Consider the following 22,561-nt stretch of genomic DNA (forward strand, 5'->3'; position numbering starts at 1 on the left):
AAGCCTCCAAGCCAAGGACTGGTGGCTTGTGGCCAGTGTGGGGACCAGGTTCCTTCAGGAGCTTTGAGCACTTCACGTATTTGAGGCTGTCACTTCCTGCATTTTGAGGCAGATGCTGCTCCTCCCAAATCCCATGCTGACGGGACTATATGCCAAAAGCAGCTTGGTTTTTTCCTTTTTCCTGTGCTTTTACGAAGAAGGAGACAGCTTAGCCTATGATGCTTTCCAAAGATGATATAACATTACCTCAGGGAGGCTATGCCCCCAGTCCTGTTAGGACTCTGTCACAGCGCATCAGTCTGGAGCACAGGCTTGCTCCTTGCTCCATGGTATAAAACAAGTTCCTTCCAGCAAGAGTTTTACAGCAAGCTCACAGTTGCTTTAAATTAGAAAAGTTGGGAGGTGGCCAAGGAAAGGAGCAGGGGCTTGCTCAGCTGAGACAGACAGTTAGAAAACTCTGTAAGCGCATCAAGCCTCACATAGGTTTTCACAAAGTACATTTTTTTTGTCATCCCAGGATTTAAATTTTTTTAAAGGATTTTGAATCACCAAAAAATTACCTGCTGGCTTGAATCTACAACTCTTACACTACCCAAACAGACCACGCTGCTTTCTCTGAAAAATCAGATGTCATCTACTCAACTGTGAAGGTAAGTTGTAACTGATTCTACTTTCCTGAACTGACTTCTCTGAAATGCATTTGGAGAAAGGAATGCAATAGAAAGATCTTTCAGAAAAATGCATATTTTTTCTGAGATACATGTAATTCTGTTAGAAATAGATTGTTGTGGTGTCTTGGTGAAATCTGTTTATGTGTCTTCTCTTGTAAGAGATGAGTAATAAACTTGAACATTTATGCACAAAACATCCCCATCAGAAAGTTAGCAAACAGATTGTTTAAAAAAATCAAGGATGTAATATTCTGGTAAAATAAAAAAAATTAAATGTCTACTTTCACAGGGTTTAGGGTGATTAAATTACCTAAAACGTTTTGAAATTATTTCTCTCTATCTAGTGTTAATCTTATATTCCACCTACCCAGACCAGACATTACTTGGGTTTTTTCGCTCATGAATGATTCCATCATCATTCCAAATCTTCACTTTAACTGCAGTTGCTATGGTTTCATGGAAACTTGTTTTGCAAAAAAAAAAAAATCTATAAATACCAAATAAACAGTTTTGCTTCAGACTTGCACTATTGCAAAGTTAAGATCCTGCATTTACCTTATTAAACTCTCAAAAATATATCTATTTGTTATTTTTCCCCTGTGTTTCTTCTGCTTGGTTGGGTTTTTTTCCAGATCATTTTACTTTTTGTGTTTCCATTGCTACCAGCAGTGTGCTTTGTGACTAAGAGTAGGCTGGTGAGAGACTGTGTGTTGTTAAATACAGAAGAAATGCTGAGTGTAAGAGATTAATCACAACCTTGGTCGGGGTAGGTGAGAGTATAAGTGGATTAGCAGTTTCAAGCTCCCTTTTTTCTGCTGGGTCTGTGGTTACCACCACCCAGGCGAGGCTGAGGCAAGCGTTGCCTGCTGCCCAAAACCTGATAGCCTCAGTGGGGGCTAATTCCTCTATCCCACTCATTTTCAAGGAAATGATGAAGCTTTTCAGGCTGAAGTTTTAGGAAAATATGGGTGTGAGCACAGCATTACCCACAGCCCTTGGAGCTGTGCAAGCTGTGGAAATTTAATAACAGGACCTTAATCACACAACTATTGTGTTCTATAGCATGCTGCGTTTAAGAAGCATAAAATCCCTTTCTGTAATTTCTGTCCCCTGTTTTGCCTGACACGGGACAACTTCAGCTGTGCTACTGGAGCAGATTTACCCTGGTGAGAATGGTGGGCTGTCAATGCCCCTAATGCTGTGTTCCCATGGATCACTCTGTAAAACATGTATTTAAGAGCAGAGAAACACGGAGCAGGGATGGCAGGGAAAAGAGTGCACTTCAAAACTGGAAGTGAAGGAACTGATATGCCTGCCCACTGTCATGGAAGAGATGCTAAAATCCTGTTGGCTTTGAAGCCCCTGTGTTAATTTTGTGCCAAATGGGAAGGCCACCGTCACCGTCTTTGCTGAACTCTGGAAAGGTGGAGCTAGGAACACCTCCATCAGGTGTCTCATGGGAGAGAACTACACGGTGTAGGGGTTGGGAAGTGTGTTGACTCTCTCAGTGTTTGCCTATTCCTTGTCTTTCCTCCACAATACCCCACCAATCTGATGAGTAGGTGGAGTAAAGGTGGTAAAGGCTGCTCCGTGTTGCTTATTGATACTGGAGACAGGAGGGGTTCTGGAGCTGAATATCTCAGCCAAAGGGACTGATTCTGGCTCAGCAGCAATGACAGGGAAGGATGCAAACAAAGAAGGTAGTATTTTGTTATTTCATCCCCTTCATCATCTCCCCTGTTGATGGACTCCATTCAGTCACAGTGACAAGGTGAGGAGGTAAAAGGAAATCCATATTTCTGAGGGCCGGGTTTGAGTGCCTGCAGGAGAAGTTCTTCTGTCCAACTCGCATAGCTAACTTATATCCTTAATTCTCTGTGACATGCCCATTCACAAGTCTATCCCATGCACTGGTAAGCCTGATTTTCAGAGCCCTTAAACAGATGTTGTATGAACATTACATATACTGTCATTGCAAATAACATCCCTGTTACCAAAGGATCACACTGCAAATGATGAAACTAAAACTTAGATTCACCAGAAAATCTGAACTTCACAGGGAAGTAAAAATCCTAAGGCTTCAACCTTTTACACAAATAATGGTGATTTAAAAAGTCTTTCTGATTCAGAGACCTTGCTTGTCAGAGATACAAGGGAGGTCAAACTCCATTTTCACTGCTGAAGTGGATTCTCTGTTAGCAAAAAGGACAGCAAAGTGATTATGTGATTGCCTTGGCAGAGAGATCTAGAGCCTTTTCAGGCTCATCTTCATGGTCCTACCTGGGAAACAAAGGCTGCAAATTAAATAACCACTGGGCAGATTTATATTTTAGTTACAGATATTGGGCTGCAACTGTCAGCAAAGGGTATTTATTTCTGCTCCCAGTCTCTCTAAAGTAAAAGGTGCACATCACCTCTCTGCATTTCTCTGTTGGGCTGAAGAAGGAATCTAGATTACTCTGATTTCCCCAAGCTGAAATAAAGAGTTTGTGTTCTTTATAAATTAGGATTCAGCTTTCATTTTTTGAAAAGCAGTGTGAAACTGTTCTTGGTTGTCTGAGACTCGCCTGATTTTGGATGCAGATGGGAAAGCCCAAAGTGATGAAAGCAGAACAGCCAAGCACCTAAGTCTTCAAAGATACTTTACAGTTTCATTAAACCTTCCAGCTGGGATAGGGCCACATGACCAAGGAGTTTACACATTTCTGTGAGGTTTAGGTGTTGGGAAGAACAGAACTGTTTGGTATAAAATTACTGCTTATCACAGAGGATAATGAGGACCACTTTTAAAGGGGGAGAATAGCCTATGAATAATGGGAAAACACATCTGGCAGTGAGAGATATAAAATAATCCAGAGGGAAAGAAGGGAAAAGTCTCACTGGCTGGGATGTCTCACTTACTTTGGGCAAACCTAGTAGAAATCTGTGGGGAGCAATCATTCCTAGGCTGAGAGATGTGATAGTCCATATGTTGTGCTGGCTTAAATGTATTGGCTCATCTTCAGTCTATCTACTGTATTTTTCTTCCTCTTCCATGTGAGTATCACGTCTCTCAGACCCAAATGGGGCCAGATCTCAAAAATTTAGTGGAGATAGTTGATTATGTTTGGACACCATTAGGCCACCCATCCTATTTTCAGCTCACATTCTTCCCTTCTCTTTTGGAGAGACCCCAAACCCAAAATCAGACATCCTGCAAAAAACAGGAACATCTTCTTGGCAGGAGTCCAAGGTTAAAGTTCAGGGAAGGGATAAGGAAGGTTTAAGGAAAGGAACTGTTCAGTTAAGGGGGTTTTTGATGTATTGTAATTCATGCACTTGGTTTTATTTCTCTCTCACACCTTTTTTTTTTCTTGGGTGTTTTTTGTTGTTTTTTTTTTTTTTTTTTTTTTTTTTCTTTTTTGCTACATTCTTCAATAAAGATATTTTTCTTTCAAGAAAAAGTGAGAGTGAGGAGAGCATTAATAGCTGAGGTGGGACCTGAAATGTAGTTTAAAAATGTGCAATAAAAACAGGGAGTGACTTGCTATAAAACCAAGGAGAGCTGGACGGGCAGAGCTCAAGAGATGAGTGTCCAGCCTGCTCACCCCACCTCTTCCCACTGGTGTGATGGGCCTCGTGACTGGATTCAGGCCAGCGTAGGAGTCCCATCACTGCAGCACAGGGAAAAGTGATTTGTGAGCTGCTGAGAGAGAGACCTCCCCTGGGTTTTCTTCTGGATTTGTCCAGGAAAACTCTCCCTTTTCTTGGAGGGGGACTGTCTTGGTGCTGGAACATACATCTGCTATTCTCACTAGCAGTTACGACTCAAGACCAAAAGTCTTTTTCCTTTTCAGGAGTCTATAAAAACTTGATGTTATGCCAGCCTTGCTAGGCCTGCACTGATGTTCCTGCACAGCGCCAGTCTGCTGCCTTTCAATGCACCTGGGGATTCGACCTACTCCCCCAGTACATCCCAGTCTGCTGTTTCCAGTCCTTTTTGCTATCACTGAACAGTGGAAATGCAGAGAAGCATGTAGATTACTCTTTGCATCCATTCCTTACTCTAGACACCAGGTTGGTATTTATTTTACAGAGCAATTGGCTCCTTTGAGTCTCTGTAAGTTCCAGCTCTGCACAGATGTGCTCTGAAAGATATATCCCAGAGACTGTCCTGTTTTGGCCCCCAAACCTGAGATCAGAGCCCTGCATTAGCAACCCATGCAGTCCCACACATCTTTGCTTGTCTCCTCCTGTGAACTACCAACCTGGAAGCTTCCTTCTCACAGACCTTTCACTTTCCCGGTGTGTCTGTGTGTTTACCCCGGGCAAACCCTTTACTGCTTCCTCCCAGGAGGTTCCTGAGGGGGGCAGCTCTTCCTCCCAAAACTACCGTGGTTGATGGGCCATCCTGTAGCCTGCTCAAATGATCTGGGAAGGCACTCTCCAGCTTCTGGACAGCTGATTTCCCAGTGGAAAGACCAAGGCTGCTTTGGCCTTTCCTGAGTTATTGTTTGTTCCATTCAGTGCCAATATTCCTGCTAGAAAGTGGTGATATGTATCAGCAGATGACCTCTGAGTACCAGCTTTGATGTGGGGCAGCAAGAAAGTATTCCAGGGAGAGGCAGCAATTTTGGGAGTAGAAACAGGATGGCCTACACTCCAGCAGAACAGCTTGCATAAAGCTGTGTGTCCTGGTGTCTGGATCACAGCTCCTGCTCCTCTCCTGGAAGAAGGGAATTTTCATTTTTTTCCATATCTTGGGTAAAAGAAAACAAAAATAAAGAAAAAGTGTTCCCTTTACTGAGTCAACTTCACCATCATTAATTTCTCCATGTGTCTGAAAGTCCCAAATGGGAATGCAAAGATCAAGTAACATCAATAGTCAGACAGATGGGAACAGTTTAGGCAGGATGAGCAGGACCAGTAGTCCTGGCTAACTGTGAGACAGGTTATCCTATTCCCTCTCCCCTCCTTCCTGCACCCCCAGAGGGAGCAGGTACTCCCTGTCCTGGGTTGGCCCCTGGGGTCTCAGAGGGGCTGTGCTGCATAGCCTCCATGGACCTCCATGGCTCTGCAGTGAATATTATTTGATTCTCTAGAGAAGGGGCTGTATTTCTCTGTATTTTAAGATTTACAGATGAGTTACACAGCCTCACAGTCACGTTGGACTGAGGTTTTGGGAGCTGCACTGGAGACTACCTTCAGCTTTTTAAGGAGAATTGAGAATTTCCTCTGCAGAACTGCCTAGGATGGCTATCTCCATGCTGACAAGCCACACACCTCAGTCCTGATTCAAAACTCCTGTTCATGAAATTTCTCAGACAGAAATACATCACTTTGCACCGTGTCACACCTGAACTGTGCTTCCTGCACTACCAAGAGGTGCCTAAATTGTAGGACTTGTTCTGTACAGCTCGTAGAGAAGAGGTCTGCTCTGACCCTGCCTGAAGCGCATGCCTCTGACAGATATACAAAATTTGTTATCAAATGCAGATAATCCTTAAACTCACCAGGAAAAAAATAAAAGGGCACTTTGGGAACAGGAGCTGTTAGAAACTACTGATTATCTTGTATTCTCCTTTTCTGCAGACATGCTCTGTCCTTGAGAGTCAGGGCTTCCGTCTGAGACTTTTGATTGCCAAAGGCTGGGAAAAAAATGTCTGAATGGTGTGTGTAAAACATCTGTTTCTGCAGCCCAACAGGGCATGTACTAAATCCCTGTAGTGAGAGTCAGGTCACAACTGAGGTCAGGTCAGTCCTCACAGTTCCTTTCATGTGTGTCACATAAGGACATGCACAGACTGGGTCTGCTGTGGGTGCAGCTCCAGGGATGCCCCAGGGCATATTCGCATTGCTGTATCTGGCAGGATTTAGCCCTAGATTTCCCCTCCTGCAGATAAGGACTTATAGCCAGGAGGATTCTTTTCATATCTCCTGAACAGGTTAAACACCCATGTGAAGTACTTTGATGTGTCTCTTGGCCATTTCCAACCTGACTCAGCAATCAGGAAGTTGTATCACCTCTATCTATCCACCTGCAAGGATAGTCCAGGGTTGTAAAACCTTTTTGTTCCCTTAGTTAGGACCATTTTCTTCATCAGAAGGGACAGCTGGGACACTCACTGCCATCAGTGCTTATGCTTGAGCAGCCTCTGCATTGACTCTGGCACGAGCTTTGGATTCCTTGTCATTAAGACCTGATGATCCCATAGCAGAAACAATTTTGTTTGCATGGAAGAGCTGCCAAGACACCCTTAAAAGGAAGGCTCTGCCAAGAGCACACTGCTGGAGATGCTCACCACTGCTCCGACCTCCCCGGGAAGCATCCTGAGCAAGCCCAGGAGCAGGCGTGGGCCTCCCCTGCCCTCTGAGTCCCAGGGCAGAGGGGAGACAGCCTGCTCCTTCCAGACCCCATGGGCAGAGGTGGGCAGGAGCATGGCCTGGCACAGAGTCCCCCCACCAGAGCAGCCCAGCCAGCCATGTTCCTGTGCACGCCTCCATTCCAGGCTGTCAGCAGAAGCAGATGTTTCTAATTTATCACTGAAACCAAACAACTTAATCCACCAAATATGCAGCAGTGGGGGGTGAGGGGGGGGGGGGGGGGGGGGGGGGGGGGTGCCTTTCACTTAAAGCTGATTTATAAATTGGATGATTAAGGTTAATTTGTCTATGAATGAGGCAAATCTGTGTCAGATATTGTTACTAATGCTTCCTCCCTCTAATTTTTGCAAGTCCTAAACATCCAAAGCCTTTTCAACCTGAGGCAATGGGATGCATTCCTGTTCTGCTGGCCAAAAGTGTCTGGCACTGTTTCCTTTCATCAACAACTCCAATATTTATCTATTTAGCCCTTCAGACCATTATTTGGGTGTAACAGATGCTGCAGCCCTCTGTGGTAAGGGTGCCAGAGGCAGGCCTCAGCAGCAGCCCTGGCATACACCTTGCTTTTGGGAGTGTTATTTCCCCTTGGCTGCCTGGTGGTGGTGGCTGCAGGGCAGCCTGGCACCAGAGAAGCCTGTGCTGCGAGCCCCTGGCAGTGGGGACGGTGCTCAGGGCTTGCACAAAAACTGCATCTTCATAACATGGCTGAAGGCCCTGACGGGCAGGGTCCTGAGTCCAAACCCATTTCAGATTAGACTGAGAAAATTATTGGGTTTCCCTATGTTTATCAATCCTGGAGGTCATGCCAACCTCAGATCATCTGTATTTCAGCACACGCACAGCTATTGATCCTTCCAGCTACAAACAATCCACACACCCTGCTCCTACAACCAATGCACATGTCCTGCTTCTGCTGACACCCACTTCAGACCACCAGTTCCTACTGCTCACAGCTTGTGTTGTTGTTCATGGAAAAGGGCTCCAAGCAGCTGGCACTCAACTGCCATGCACAGCAGCAGTGAAGTAATAGCAATGCAGTAGCCTTAAAAACACCGTAACTCCAAAGCCTTGTGTGCCTGTGAAAGGTGAGGGGGAAAGGCAACCCCAGCCAGCAGCAGGATTGTCAAAGTAGCTGGGCATCCACAAACCAGAAAATACCTGGTGCAGGAATGGGAGGGGGTCCCTGTGTAGGGCTTGGCAGCCCACAGACCCCCATCCTGTGGTGGCTAGGCTGGGAGCACCAGGAGCACAAATTGGCACACTAAACCTGGTTACATGGGAAAGGAACAGCTGTACTGATTTGTTCAGCTACACCTCTAAAAATAAGGATTTCATTGGGTGTCCTTGCCTGATAGACATTGCAGTGTTCCTTATTCCTCAAAAGCCAGTGTCCCTGCTGCAGAGAGGGACCCAATGGCACAGGCTGACCCCTGCATGTCACACACAAGAATGAGTCCCTTCAAGCCAGGGATGTGGGCACCTGTACTGCAGCCATGGCATAGCACACTGCTTTTGGACATTTGGACTTTCAGGCTGGATTGCAGTAGCTGAGTGGGTTGTAAGAAAATACCAAATAGCCTCGTATGCAGCTCTCTGCTGGGGGCACTTCAGTGGTGATAAGACTGTGGGATGCTGTTGCAATGACCAGTGCCCCTCTCCTTGGCAGTCTCTTCAACTGTAAGCAGGATCTCCTGGGGTTGGAGCAGTCAGGAAATTCTTCTCCTCCATTATTTCTATTAAGTGGTAGCATAGAGAATGTACCAGGATGTCACTGAACTTCTCTTCAAGTCCAAATGTCAGGTAGGCTAAAGGGAAGAATGAAAAGGAGAATAGAAGAAAACCAGGAGGAAAGCAGCAGCCACAGTGGAACCAGGAGTCAGAGCCCTTAGTGCTCTGCTACAGCTACTGCATTCCCATCTCTCCTATACAAAAATGTGTAAAGCAAGCTGGAAAATAGTGGGTTTGAGAATAAATCTGAAGACACCTGGAACAACACTAATCTTGAAAAGAGCTGAAGCAATTCTAGTTTTTGTCTAGCAAACAAAGTCACTTATTTTTGTAATTCAATCCAGACAAGCCTGTAGCACTTCAAGAGTTTTAAGCTGCACACAATGGGAGCACCATAAACAATTTATTCTGCAATGGTGCTGTCTGCTTTTCAGTCATGAAGCCTTTTCCCAAATGAAGAGATGGCATTCAATTCACTTTTAGCAGTGATACAGCTCTTTACTTCTTGAGAACTGGCTGTGCTTCAAATGGTGATATACACTGTAAGTGGCTTCTCCTCTACCTAGTTAAAGGGGTGCCTTCCCTCATTCTGTACCCATAAGGGATGGTCAGAGATATCCTCATGTCTGAAAGCTTTGTGCTTGCAGGAAGGAAATTCATTGCAGTTCATTGCAAGAAAAGAACATTTTACTTTGATGTTTTCGATAGCTTGGTCTGAAATAGCCTCAGCCTCACTCCAGACCTGATGAAAAGTGATGAATTTGAATGAGCAAAGTTGTTTCAAATTTCCAGATATATATTGTACATGATATTCCGGGGCCCTAATTTTTATTTGTGCTTGTTTTTTTCAAGGTTATAGAGAAGAAAGGGATATAGATTTAACTTATGGGAGACTTGATCTGTGCATAAAGGAACATTTTCTTAAACTGTCAGAAGATTAAACATAATGTTTTGCAATCATGTTCAAGGTACATCAGCAGCAGATTTTTGATGGGAAAGTGACACAAGCTACTGATAGAAAGCCTGCTCTCTAATTCCTGGGGAGTTTATTTTGCCTTCCTACCTCTGATGGAGTAGCAGTACTTGAAATAGGTTTTGCTTTTGGCTGAAGATACATTCCACAATGGAAGAATGTCCTTGACGTAAAAAAACTCCAGGATTCATCCATGTTGTCTGACCTCTGAGAGGAAAGGCAATTTAATAAAAAATCCTTTCTGACCCTCAGATGGAAGATCACATAAGTGCAGGCTCAGGACATTTATATCTGAGCGTGAGAGTTTTTTCTGATGGGTTTTAATGCTATATGTTGTTGATGTTCCCAAATTATACAGCTCAGTGAAGCATTCAAAAACAAATATTCAGCCCCCCTAGGGTATGTTCAAGACCTAAGGATAAGCTTTGATGTGGATATAAAGCCATGATGCCTGTCAGATCCTCAGTCATTTTCCAGTGGCACCAATGTGACCAGAAAGGGAAAATATATTTTTTGAGTTTTGAGCCAGAACTTCAACTTCTGCTGCTGCAAACTCAATATGCTGCCTTTGCAATCAGTGCAGCAGTATGGGTGTATGTCAGCTCAAGAACTGGTTGTTCAGATTTCAAGACAGAAGTTATATGGGTAAGATATTACACATTACAGGTTTAAAAAGGATATTTGCCTTTTACATTTTAATGACATATTAAAATAAATTACAAACTAAAAAGTCAGAATTCTTCCTTTTTTTAATGTGCAATTTGAAGCATCAACAAGATTTTGTAGATCTTGAGGCCTTGCCCATTTTTGCCTAGTCCCCATACTAGCTGAGACCATGTGAGTTAGTGTTATAAGCATCTTGCCCCAAGTGAGAAATTGCTGCAATCCTCATTTGGCTGGCTTGGCAGGCCCAAGTAGGAATGCAGCAGAGTGTCTAGAATGGGGGCTGTCGATATGGGACATCCACATAAGGGCTGCAAAGGAGCTTAACTGGATCCCTCCAGGAAGCAGAACTAGTCTAGCATACATCTGTGGCCCATACTATATTGTTTTGTTTTTCACAGAAGTGGGACATCATTTCCCAGCTACATGCCAATATATATATATATATATATATGGCATATATATATATTTAACTATGGTGGAACCAGGTATAAAATAGCATTACTCACCAAAATCTAGATGTGAGATCAAAATATGAGGGCCATGCTTATGAGCCACTCATTTAAATATAAACACTCTTGTCTTTCAAGAAAATACTATCTTGCCTTTCAATTCTTCTCAAGCCCTTCTTAGGTATGAACTGAATTTCAAAGTTAAAATTGATTGCAGGTGTCTTAAGTATATTTTTCTAGGCCTTCAATTTAAACAAGTTACAGCAATACTCACCTTCATACAGTTTTTGATCATTATGATATGAATTCTCACTGACAGCAATAATGACCATGGGGACCTTTCCTCATTTCCAGAACCAGATTTTTTTAATTTAGATCCCATTTTAAGCTGTCAGAAGGGCTGTTTTCTGAGGTGAATCATTCATTTGATGATCCCTAGTACAGCTGCCTACCACATGTACAGCAGCAGTGCTGGCATTTTTCATTTTCCCTCACTTTCAGCCTCAGCACTGGAACCCATTACATAGCTGGCATCTCATAAGTGCCATGTTACTTTGACCCTTGCTTCAAAAAATGATCTGTAATAGCAAGGTGGCTATTAATAACTAATAGCAGGAATGCACAGAGAGCTGACAGCAAATAGGATGGCAGCCCTGAGAAATGACCACTCAGTTGCCTACTCTGCACAGATTGTCATCTCTGGCAAATATCGTCCTTGTGCCCTAGGTCCACATCTGCAAAATGAGATACAATGTTTTGGCTTCCAAGCCAAATAAGTATAATCAAATAACTGGGTGATCAGCTATGGCAATAACCACAAGTTTGTAATTACTGGGATAAAGGATGCAAAATCCCTCTGGATCATAATCACTGAGTCATCTTGCTCCTGGAGGTAATGGGGGTCAGGTGTGCTGTATGGAATGGAAAACTCTGAATAACAGAGTGATCACTGAAGAGGTAGCTGCCAGCTGATTAGACGTGCTTTAAACAGATGTTGGATGAGATGAACTCAAAACTTCCATCCTAAATTACCCCTGTGACTCTGTTCTGATGCTGCACCTCTGCAAATACATCCCCTTGGGCCTCTGGGGACCAGAGTGCACATGGACAAAGTAGTGCTGCAGGACACAGCCTGCCTCCATCAGGGACTGAGCCAATTCAGGGCAGATTGCTGCCTCCACCAAAAGCACTTTGGTGCGTGTGGCCCCAGGCTCATCCCAGAAATAGTATAGGTGGCCTTAGGTAGAACTGGGCCTCCATGGGGCCAAGCAATGGCAGGTTCATCTCCAGATTAGCTACCTAAAGGTAATGAAAGTTTACCACGTTGGGAAATATGCTCTCTAGTTCACATTTACCTGCCTTTTCATCTTACATCACTACTGCATCAGTGTTTCAGTCCCTCTTGTTCAGCCTTTACATGAAATAGCAAAATTAAGCCTTGTGGTTCCTACGGACTCTCTATCTGGTATCTCTCTTGAAGTAATAAAGTGTGGGCTCTGTAAAAGTCCTGTGCACTGACATTGGAAATAATAGCTACTGGGATACATATATATATATATATATATCAGTGCCATGCCAGCAGAGCAGCGCTCTCAGCCAGCAGGCAGCACAGCCCAACCCATCTCTTGGGTGGAAATATAAATGAGAAACATAGAACACTAATTTATATATAAGGATCTACACTTCCTCGGGGGGAAAAAAAAGAAAGAAAAAATATTCAATATTCTCATGTTTTTGATGTGGTTGATCATGACACAGACTTCACCCTAGAAGCCTCATACTTTTCTATCCACATTACAGCTTGTGGGGCCCTGGCCAGGCTTCCATGGTCACATTCACAATTGCAGTTGTAACTGTGACTCTTATGTTGGGAACTGTTTTCTTAACTGTGCATAAACATCTGTGAATGCACATGCAATAATATCCAGTAAGGCAAATGACATTTGCAGTGACCAGCTGCCTCCAGATGTGAGGCAGCATTGCACAGGGCCACAGTAGGATGAAGCACCCAGAGGCTTGCAGTGCTTACACAGTTGTGGTGTGGCTGAATTGGGCTGGGGATAAATGACATCATCCATTCCTGGGGGCTGCAAGTACACTGCCCAATGGCTTGTTGCTTCCTTAGTCAAAAGCCAAATCCCTGGGGCAGAAACCAAGTCATGCCTGGGAGTAATTAAATGGCGCTCAAATTAGTGCCGTGGTTTAGATGTCCCTACTGAATTGAACTCAGTTCAGCCCTCAGAAGTTAGGTATATATTCTGCTTGTCTCAAAACACTTCACAGAGCAGCAGGTCATAGGTCCCAGGCAGTTTTTGAAGTTTAGCCTCTTGTAGTTATGGACAGAAAGCTGGAGAGGATCCATAGGACTGCTGCCTGCAACCTGGGCGTGTGCGAGCAGTCTCCGTGCCAAGCCTCGCTCCTACACACCAGGTCACAGGGTCTCCAACATCATAAAACAAGACTGAAAGCCAAAAATGCCAGCTATTTTCTAAAAATAGAAAAGATGAGCTGGGACAGAGGGATAAGATGCGTCCTCACCAATGGTTTAGCAGAGGGGGAAGAGGTCCAGCATGGCAGCTGACAACAGGCTCATCCCAGCACGGCTGAGCAGTAGAGAAAAAGATTTCAAACATGTGTTTAAATTAAAAAAAAAAAAACAAAAAAAAAAAAAAAAAAAAAAAAAACAAACCCAGCAAATAATTTGAAATTCAAGATCTATGGTTTGATAGTGCCTCATATTTTGAAACTCTTAGTTTCAAAATATGATAGTGCCTCAAGGAAAAGTGAAAACAACAGGAAGAGCTGAAAGGAGCCAAAATTAATTTACTGTGGACTTATTGTTTCAGTTTTCAACAAAGGAAATGGATATAAATGGAAACTAAATTGAAACTCTCTCATTCAACAAAATATATCACTGCTACTAGTCAGTTACAATGCAGAAAGACAATTTAATTACTAATAAACAACTTTGAAGTTATACTTTTGTTTTAGTATCATAATAGAGCTGCAAAAAGAAAAGCAACAATAAAAGCTGAATCCAAGTCTTCAGGTTCAAGGAAAACATTGATAACACACATACAAAATGTGAAGGGAATTTCTTCAACTCCATTGTTCACAAAGAGAATAAAAAAAGAGATAATTTGATCATTCTTCATTAAAAACTATTATTTCTTTAAGCTAGAAATGCTTGTTAAAAGTTTTGAGGGCTTTTTTGTTTGTTTCTTTTATCTTTACATTTCATAAAGCCACAAAAATTGAATTTACAATATTCTAAAGTTTGATTCTGGACTGTAAGCTTATTTCTTTTTTTTCCTCTTTTGAAACTGAATACAATGGAATGAGTGAGGACTTTGATTTCTTTTCTTATCTTTGCTACTCTTAATATGGCTTTTTTCATCTTCTCCATAAAAACCCTGTCCTTAGCACCTGAGAATTATATGACTATGTTTAAACTATTGTCTTTAGTCTTGAAGATGTAATTTTAAAAAGGAACAGGGAATTTTTTTTCCTGAAACCTTACATTTGCCTATTTTCAGCTACAATATCTTTTTACTTTTCTTCTTTTTCTCACTAGTTGCTCTATCGAGGACTTGTTGCAAAAACTATGCTTGTTTTTATGAAATTTAGTAAGTTTAAGTAGAGAAAAGGGAAGAAATAAAGGGAAAAAAAGTAGTAAACAGATCTTTCTTCTGAAGGAGAAAAAAAAAGTGAAAACCACTCATTTTGCTTTCAGGTAATTAATTGCATTTATGATATCCAAAATGTTAAACTTCAGTATGGTTTACATTTCCTGGCTGGGATACAGAGAGATTCTCAGGAAATCGAGGTTTGAAATAGAAAGCCAGCAGCAGCCTCATCTGGAGCACAAGGAACCTCAGCAGAGAGGGACAGAGCTCGAGAGCGCTGCCACTTGGGAGCCACCAACTGAAATAGAGAAGCCTGTCACCTTTGCTTTATTTTCACAATATGTGAACAACAGAGAAGGCAGGAGCAAGCCCTGTGTTTTGGGTTTGCTGTGGCTGTGCTAGCAGCACGGCTCTCGTGCCCTCCCAGCACGGAGCACACATGCCCCAGCTCCTGCTCCCGTCGCTCGCTCTTATGTTACTGCTCAAGTATGCACTCAGCAAAGAGCCAGCAGATACAGGAGATTTATTCTAGTTGTTGAGGTCAAGGACTCCTTTCTTTGGATTCAGCAGAGAGGCAACTCTTTCCTCATAGCACCAGACAAGCTTTCTGCTTTGCAGTCTACTGTCAGTGCACACCACAGATAAAGAAACATCTGAGAGCATTTTTAAAGGATTTATCAATCCGAAGCACTGGTGAGCTATGTGCTGTCTCCAGTGTCAGAGCTAGGAGGCTTTCAACAAGGGACAATATTTGCACAAAGTGCAAGCCAGAGGCTCCAGCTGCTGCAAACTTTTGCAAGCCATGTAAGTAATGGGCTTTATTTTGCTGAAACAAACTTTGTATGTTCTCTCGCCTCATAAAAGCACTGAGATAATATAAATTTTAGATGAATTTCCTAATACTAGTAAAGTTGCTATCCTGCTGTCTCTTTGAATAATGCATGTATGTCAGCACAATAATTAAATATCTTACCTTGTTTTGCTTGTGAGTCTTGTAAGGAGCAGAATCTGTAATGCCTCAGGCAGGCTCTGTTTGTTTTTCTGATCACTTTTTCATTCTGTTTCTGAATCATTTCTGTTCCTTGTTTGTGATCGGCACAGAAACCTTTCTGATTTCTCCGATTTCTTATATTTCAAGGAGAATGAGAAGCTGGCAGGGAAATGAAAAGGCCGTGAAAACAAAGAGCATAAAAATAGTTTATAAAGTGTTGTCAGTGAACCAAGAAGTGGTGTGTAACCCTCATGTTGAACTTGTGATCTTGTGAAATTTTATGTGCTTTATAGTGAGGTTCAAGGAGTCATAGATTATGTGACTAAGAGGAACATTAAATAACAGAAGAAATATTTTGATTGCTTTATAGAATGTAACTTCATGTATATTTAAATTTGTCACTTTCTCTGTGGTTATCTGGAGCTTATGGCAGGGGATGGATCACCCTTCTCTGAGCTTAACAATGTAACTTAAAGTCATTAAATATTTCCTTGTCTTCTATGTAGTTCATATACTTTTTGGCACCAATAGGCCTGGCAGAGAGCTGTTGAAATGTCAAATTTCTCTTCTCGTCTGTGAAGTCCTCCCTGCCATTTTGATTGCTGCCAAAATGTGGACATGAGGATAAATAAATGGAAGCTGTATTAGATTCACTGACTAGGTACAGGTGGTAGTACCCTGAGACAGAAATTTCATGCATGCAGAATTCTCAGTTTCTTCCTGTTCAGAGAATCTCTAGCTCCCTTGCATTCCTTATCCAGAAAGCATCGGATCCCTATGACTTTGCACATTCTATTTGGCTCACAGTTTTCCCCAGTTCCCAATAACTTTAAACAGGCCCTTTCCTCCAGGCCCACATGTCTGAAAGGTGTAAACCCTTCCCTCCAACCCTTCAGCCCTGTCACAGACCCACAGGTACCCAACACCACTGGATTTATTGCAGCTATGCGACCACAGTCACCTCTTGCATCAGGTGCTCAGAGGAACGTGGATGCTGCCCTAAATAAATACCTCTACCACGTCTCCCAGCCCTGCTCCTGCCCTTCATTTCCATGGCAGTGCAGGATCTGCACGGGGAGAGGGGTGATGCCATGAAGGGAGATGCCCAGCATTTGAAGGCCGTGGGAAGGCCCTGCTTGCTGTCAGCCCAGCAGTCAGACCTGGCTGCCAAAACTGCAAGGAAATGGATAGACCTGCTGGGCTGGGAGATGCAGTTTGCTGCTTCCAGGAATGCTGGGGAGTCACCTCCCTAAGCAAGCACAGGGAAAGGCTCTGCAGAAAGAAATTTTCAGGGTAATTAGGATCACATCTTGAAGGTGCTCTGGCAGGAGCAAGTCAGAGGTGAATGGGGCTGGTGTGAAAATCAAACCTCCGATGATGGAAGAAGAAGATGTTGCTTTTCAAGAGTGTTTGGAGAATGAGAAAAAGTTTAATTTTCAGCACAGAGAGGGGTAGGATCTGTTTTCTTTGCAATACAAAACTCTCTTATACCTAGCTGGTGCAACCACACTCCAGGGAGAAAACAGCAGTCTATATTATAGTTTTTGAATTTATGTATATTCATGTGTTCTCTTAGCAAATGCATCTTTTGAGTTCTAAAGCTTTCTGAACCTTTTATATAGTCCTTTGCTTTGAAGCAACAGATGTCAGTGATAAGCAGATGGCTCTGGCTTTGAATTTGAACATCTTTAAATACTTTGTGTATGGTAAGGAATGCACTCTGCCTTACTATGCAGAACTGATGCACTAAATGAAAAGTATCCATGGATGCTTGATGTCGCTTCCTAGCTCACAAACCAATAAACCACATATTTTTCAGAATTATTTGTTACGAGATATTTTCATCTAATTATTCAGCTTGTGTTTTCAAGCTTGAAACAAACTGTGAAATGCTCTAATCTGATGTGAGCTCAAAGAGAACAAGCAACAAAAAGAGCCAAAGGAGCTGCCCCGGTTGTGAATTGCATTTTCACTCTGCTGTATCCTGTGAGCAGGCTGAAAGCTTCCTCTTGCACAGTTTCCCAGAGGAAATAATGCAGTGCCTATGGAAACTACTGAACAAAATCTTTTGATCTTTCTTACTCTAAACTTTCATTTTCAGGCGGTACAGCTATGAAATTTGATGAGTATAAGAACATAAGAATCTAAGAACACAAGATCTTAAATCAGGAATAAATTTGGGAACACAAATAGAAAGAAGAGATCTGAAATAAGAAAATAACTAATTTTCTTTCAAAGAAAAGAAATCATACAAACAGATTTCATCCAAATGGTTTTGCTACTGGATCTTAATTTACTGCTCTAAAAAGTTCTTTTCTCCCTCTCTGCCTGATTTTCAGTCCTGAAGAGTTTTTTTTAAAAGAAATCACATGAGATAACCTGTGACATGCAAACTGTTTAAACTTTATTTAGTTGATCTTAAGAATGGATTATTGCACATATTGTCAAAGCTTTATCAATTATAATGACATAAGAGATGTTATCAGTACTTATACCTAGTGCACCAGCCTGACTTGGAAAAAGAGAAATGCCTCATTTCAGCCAAGCTTTGGAGCTTTTTCCTCCCTCTTTGAGAAGGAATGGGACTGTTGAAGGGTTCCTGGTGCTGAGAGGGTGCTAGAAGATCTCAGTGGTGATGCAGGACATACTCTTTCCTTCTCTTTTTTCTCTCTTTCTCCAATTCTTCTTGAAACCTTTTCCTTTCTCCCTTCTTCAGGATACAGAATGTCCTAATGCCAGGCTCTTCCAGAATACAGGTTTTCCTCAAATCAGCCTCTCCACAGCACCATGGCTGCTGTTCAGCCTCTGTGGAGTAGAGGAGGCTTGGGATGGAGAAGGGGCCTGATGGGGCAGAATCATCTGCTGAACCCAGCTGTCCACTGTTTGGATTTCAGAGGCCAATCCCCATCTCTGCAGGTACAAGTGAAGTCACCCACATGTAAGCAAAGCATGAAGGCTATTGACTCTTGAAATGTGATGCCCAAGGCTAAGGGATGTTTTAATTACTGCCTTGCACTGAATTACTGCCTAATGTTATGCATTTCCTGGTGGTTTCCAGACCCAGACATCTTCTGGGACAGGTCATTACCCAAAACAACAGAAGACTGACAAATCCAGTAGCTTGACAAAAGAGAACATTTCCTCCAGTTCCACTTTGAAAGTTTTAAGATCTCTTTTCTATCCAATACCGTAGAGTTAAAAAAAAAAAAAAAAAAAAAAAAAAAAAAAAAAAAAAGGAGAAAAAAGAAAATTATTGAAGTGTTCGATTTTAGTATATTATTTGACAATATCAGGAACATCAGGTTTCCAGGTTTAGGAATCTACATACAAATGAGAAGGAGTTGTGAAAGCTTCTGATTGATGGACTGTCTTTCTTTCTGACAATTCTAATTGTTTAAGGATTGGAAGTGTTGAAATATTTCAAAAAACACAGGCAGTTTTTTGCTACTTGACAGCGGCGCAACTCAGAGAGTGGCTCTCCCAAATAAATCCTTGCAATATAAAGAGGTGACAACCTGATGTGTGATAGCCTTACACTTCTCTGGTGTCTATCTCAAGCCCTTTTTCTCTCTGTGAAACCCTGCTATCCCTTACTGCTCTGGTACAACACTTCAGCACATGTATATTTATTTTGCCAGCCACCTCAGGCTTACAGACCTGAGGACTGGGGCATGACTCAATGACTGTAGAACAGAGATCTTACTAAAAGCTTGTGAAGATGCAGTAAATTGAAGGCAGTTTTCCTGAATTCTGGAAATATGTGTCCACCCATGGCCACCCATAAATAAACAGGTTCTTTGTAAAGGAGGAGAGAAAACAGCTTTTAATCATTTCCATGGTGCTGTGTGCCTGCAGCTTTGCCATATGTCCAGAGGTAAAAAAAAAACAAAATAAAAATTAAAAATTAAAAAAAAAAGCCACCAAGAACAAAAGCAAAAAGAAAAAAACACCTCCAAACCTGCTAGAAAGCTCTCAGTCTAGGTGTTGTACCAGATAATCAGCAAAACTGACCACAAAGGACCATAAGCAGTAAAATATCCCCAGATGACCTGAGTGGAGAGCTGAGAGCAGTTACCAATACTGTGCTGCCTGCAGTGGAAAAGCCCTTGGAAGGGAAGGAAGCAGTGCAGTGACATTCCAGTCTGCAGATGGAAAGCAAGTATGGAAGCTGCTCTGAGTGAGCTACTGCAATGGAAGTTTCCAATGGGAACATGGACTTTTTGCTGTGAATCTGCAGGAACAAATTCTATCACCCTTTGTTGTCAACTGATGTTTGTTCATGCAACTTTTTTTTGAGTAACTGCCCATTTCTGAACTTCAGTGAAGTAACTTATAAACTTGATATCTTAAAGGCAGCTGGGGAAAAGAGTGAAGGAGAAAGGGGGAAGGGGAGGGAAATCTGCTAGCGTTCATATTCCAGAGAGAATTAATTCTGTTTTATTTGTAAGGTTTCCTCTGTGGCTTTTAAGTTATTTCCTGAAATCTGCAATTACATTCACGCAAGATCTGCATCCAGCTTTTTCTAAAACAATGTTAAAGCAGAACAAGTGATAAGTAAATAAATTTTTTCTTTGAATGTCATCTCTGGTTTTGTTTATCAGCTGATGCTCTAGCAAGTAGTTTCTGCTTTGAGGGGCTGTTGCTAGAGAGTTCCTTGAGATAGCTCAGTGTCTCAGCTACCTCGTCCCTGTGAAGTCCTTTTAAAACACTGAGGAAAATTCCAATGTTCACCACAAATTGATTTTGGAACTTATTGGTAGCTCAGATCCTTGACAGCACTGAAGGTATGTGGTGGAGCACGTGGGCAAAGGTGACAGTGCAGGAAGTCAAAAGAAAGCATTGGGACTGTTTGGGGGTTTTGGGGTGACAATCAGGAACCAGATCCAGTTTCACACGGTTGCAGCAACAAGGCACTGCCAGCATGCCCAGGTCACTGCCTCAGGGCATGAACAACCTCTCACCCATGTGCACAGTCAGCAGCATGGCCTCTGAATCGTCTCCCTCAGAGGAAAAAGGGAATCCTGGAGGATTACAAAAATTCTTCACGGTACAAGAGAGCAACAAAATTAATATCTGAGCATCCCAGGTGGGCAGAACAACCCCCACTTACAAAGCTGAAGATTTGGCAACTTATATGACCATTGTGTTGACCATACCATGGCTGCTGTGTTCTTCTCCTTAGAGAAATTGCTCTGTATTCTTGGCCATTTCTTGTTCAGGAAGGAAAACGTTCAGGAACTGTTCTCTGGTAAGACTGGCCACCAGTGGTCATAGAACAAAAGAGAAAGAATCCATATTATCTGACAATTAAAATATTTTATCATTGTAATTATTGCCAGACACCACACACACCTCAAATTTTTTAATCTACATATGTGGAGTCATCCTCCTTTTATTTATATCCACTTTTGAATATTAGTTAAATTCCTGTAACTTAAGTGGAAATGAGAGAAAAAACAACTACAACTTTTGGGAATTTCTGCTTAAATTATAGTAGTTAGAAGATGAGAGACATAAATGAACACAATACCTGTGGGGTTTGACAGGTGACTCAAATACAATATTTTTTAAGTATAGACATGAACTCAGCACATGAGGGGAAGAGTCATCCTCACTGTTATCTTCCTAGATGAAAAAAACTACAGTTTCAGGTCAACAGCATGCAGAGATGCCTGGAAGGTGTTGCCAAAGACCATCCCAACAGCACATCTATGCTGTAAATATCATATTTGAAATTAGTCAGCAACAGCAATGTCATCTTGATTTGCATGCTAATAAGATGATGAAGTGATGCTCTGGAGAGATGGATGTACAGCTAGCTGGCAATAACATTTTTTACTTTTCTGAAGTACTGAAATTTTAGAATTCTCAGGGGTGTATTTCTCTGACTTTGCACTTAAATAAAGAAACACCCCGCTGTGGACATATCTAAGATACCACCTCTTCAAATGTCACACATTTCTTTCTGAAAACAGCATGTGCAGAATCTAATATATGTTAGATTTATACATTAGATATATACATTTTTTCATAGACATAAGCTATGACAAAAGTTTGCACATTATCAGCCTTCTTATTCAGAGTAAGGCTACCTTATGGTTGAGAGCAAGCTGTGTTTCAGGGCCTACAGGACCCTGAAACAGAGCACTAGACCCTGTTCCAGAAAAATATCAGCTCTGGACAGGGAGAAATATGAAATGCCTTCTCATTGATAAATGTTGTTTCCAAGACAATCTCTCTTTGTGCTACAGGGTCATTTCCAAAATGTGGAAGGATCCTGGCTCCTTGCAGACAAGGGAAGGATGTGAAAGTCCAGAGAGGCGCCTCTGCACATGGGATGGTGATGACTGTGGTCTTCCTCCTTGTGGCAGATACAGCAGCATGTCTTTTGACATCTTTTCTCCTCAGTGAAGCCCATCCTCACTTTCTTTTTTTTCTCACAAAAAGACTGAAAAAAAACTTTTTCAGCGTCTCATCACTGAGAGAATTGTTCCGTGCAGGATTTTATAAATCATATCTTGCTACATTTATGGAAGTTATGTCCCACACTTCTGCAGTCAAGGCTGTGGGCATATTTACTCATACTGATTTCACTGTAATGCTAGATAGTTGCCCCTTGTTGTAATGAGGTCTTAAATGTTTTCCCTGTTGCTCTGAGCTGGTATTTTCCAGGTCATGGGAGTACTTTCCCCAAACTAACAGTGTGTTACATATTGTAGCAGTGTTACGTCTTTGAGGGCTCCGTTTTCATGCAGGTGCCTAAAGTCATTCTTGAAGATGATGCTCCAGTGCAGACAGGATGTTTGGCTGATTTCTGCTTCAGATGGCTTTTACCATCTTTCCTTTATTGCTGCCAGGGTTTTCTCTTGCTTCCCTGGGGACACCAGATGCATCTAATGAGTCTGTTCCAGCTTCGAAGCTGAAACGGGTCATGGACAGCAGCCATATGTTGTTCAGATTCCTGCATGGAAGGGAATTTCCTTTTGCTCTTGCTGGATCAATTCACTCATAAGAACTTGTTTTAGATCAAATTGGCATTGCTTTTAGCTGTCTCGAACCTTTTCTAACCTTATCCTTAATTCCAATTTTTTATT

General features: G+C 42.2%; 1 protein-coding gene across 1 annotated transcript in view; it reads left to right on the top strand.

Annotated features, from left to right (window-relative positions):
* The first annotated feature begins 268 nt into the window (after window positions 1-268).
* C1QTNF7 (C1q and TNF related 7) overlaps window positions 269-22,561 on the top strand; it is a 50,814-nt gene continuing 28,521 nt past the window's right edge. The window contains exon 1 of the mRNA XM_041459312.1: window positions 269-650. The gene's annotated coding sequence lies outside the window, so the exon portion shown is untranslated. The remainder of the gene's footprint in view (window positions 651-22,561) is intronic.

Source organism: Pyrgilauda ruficollis, unplaced genomic scaffold (genome assembly GCF_017590135.1).
Source record: "Pyrgilauda ruficollis isolate IOZ18807 unplaced genomic scaffold, ASM1759013v1 scaffold1, whole genome shotgun sequence".
Classification (NCBI taxonomy): Eukaryota; Metazoa; Chordata; class Aves; order Passeriformes; family Passeridae; genus Pyrgilauda; species Pyrgilauda ruficollis.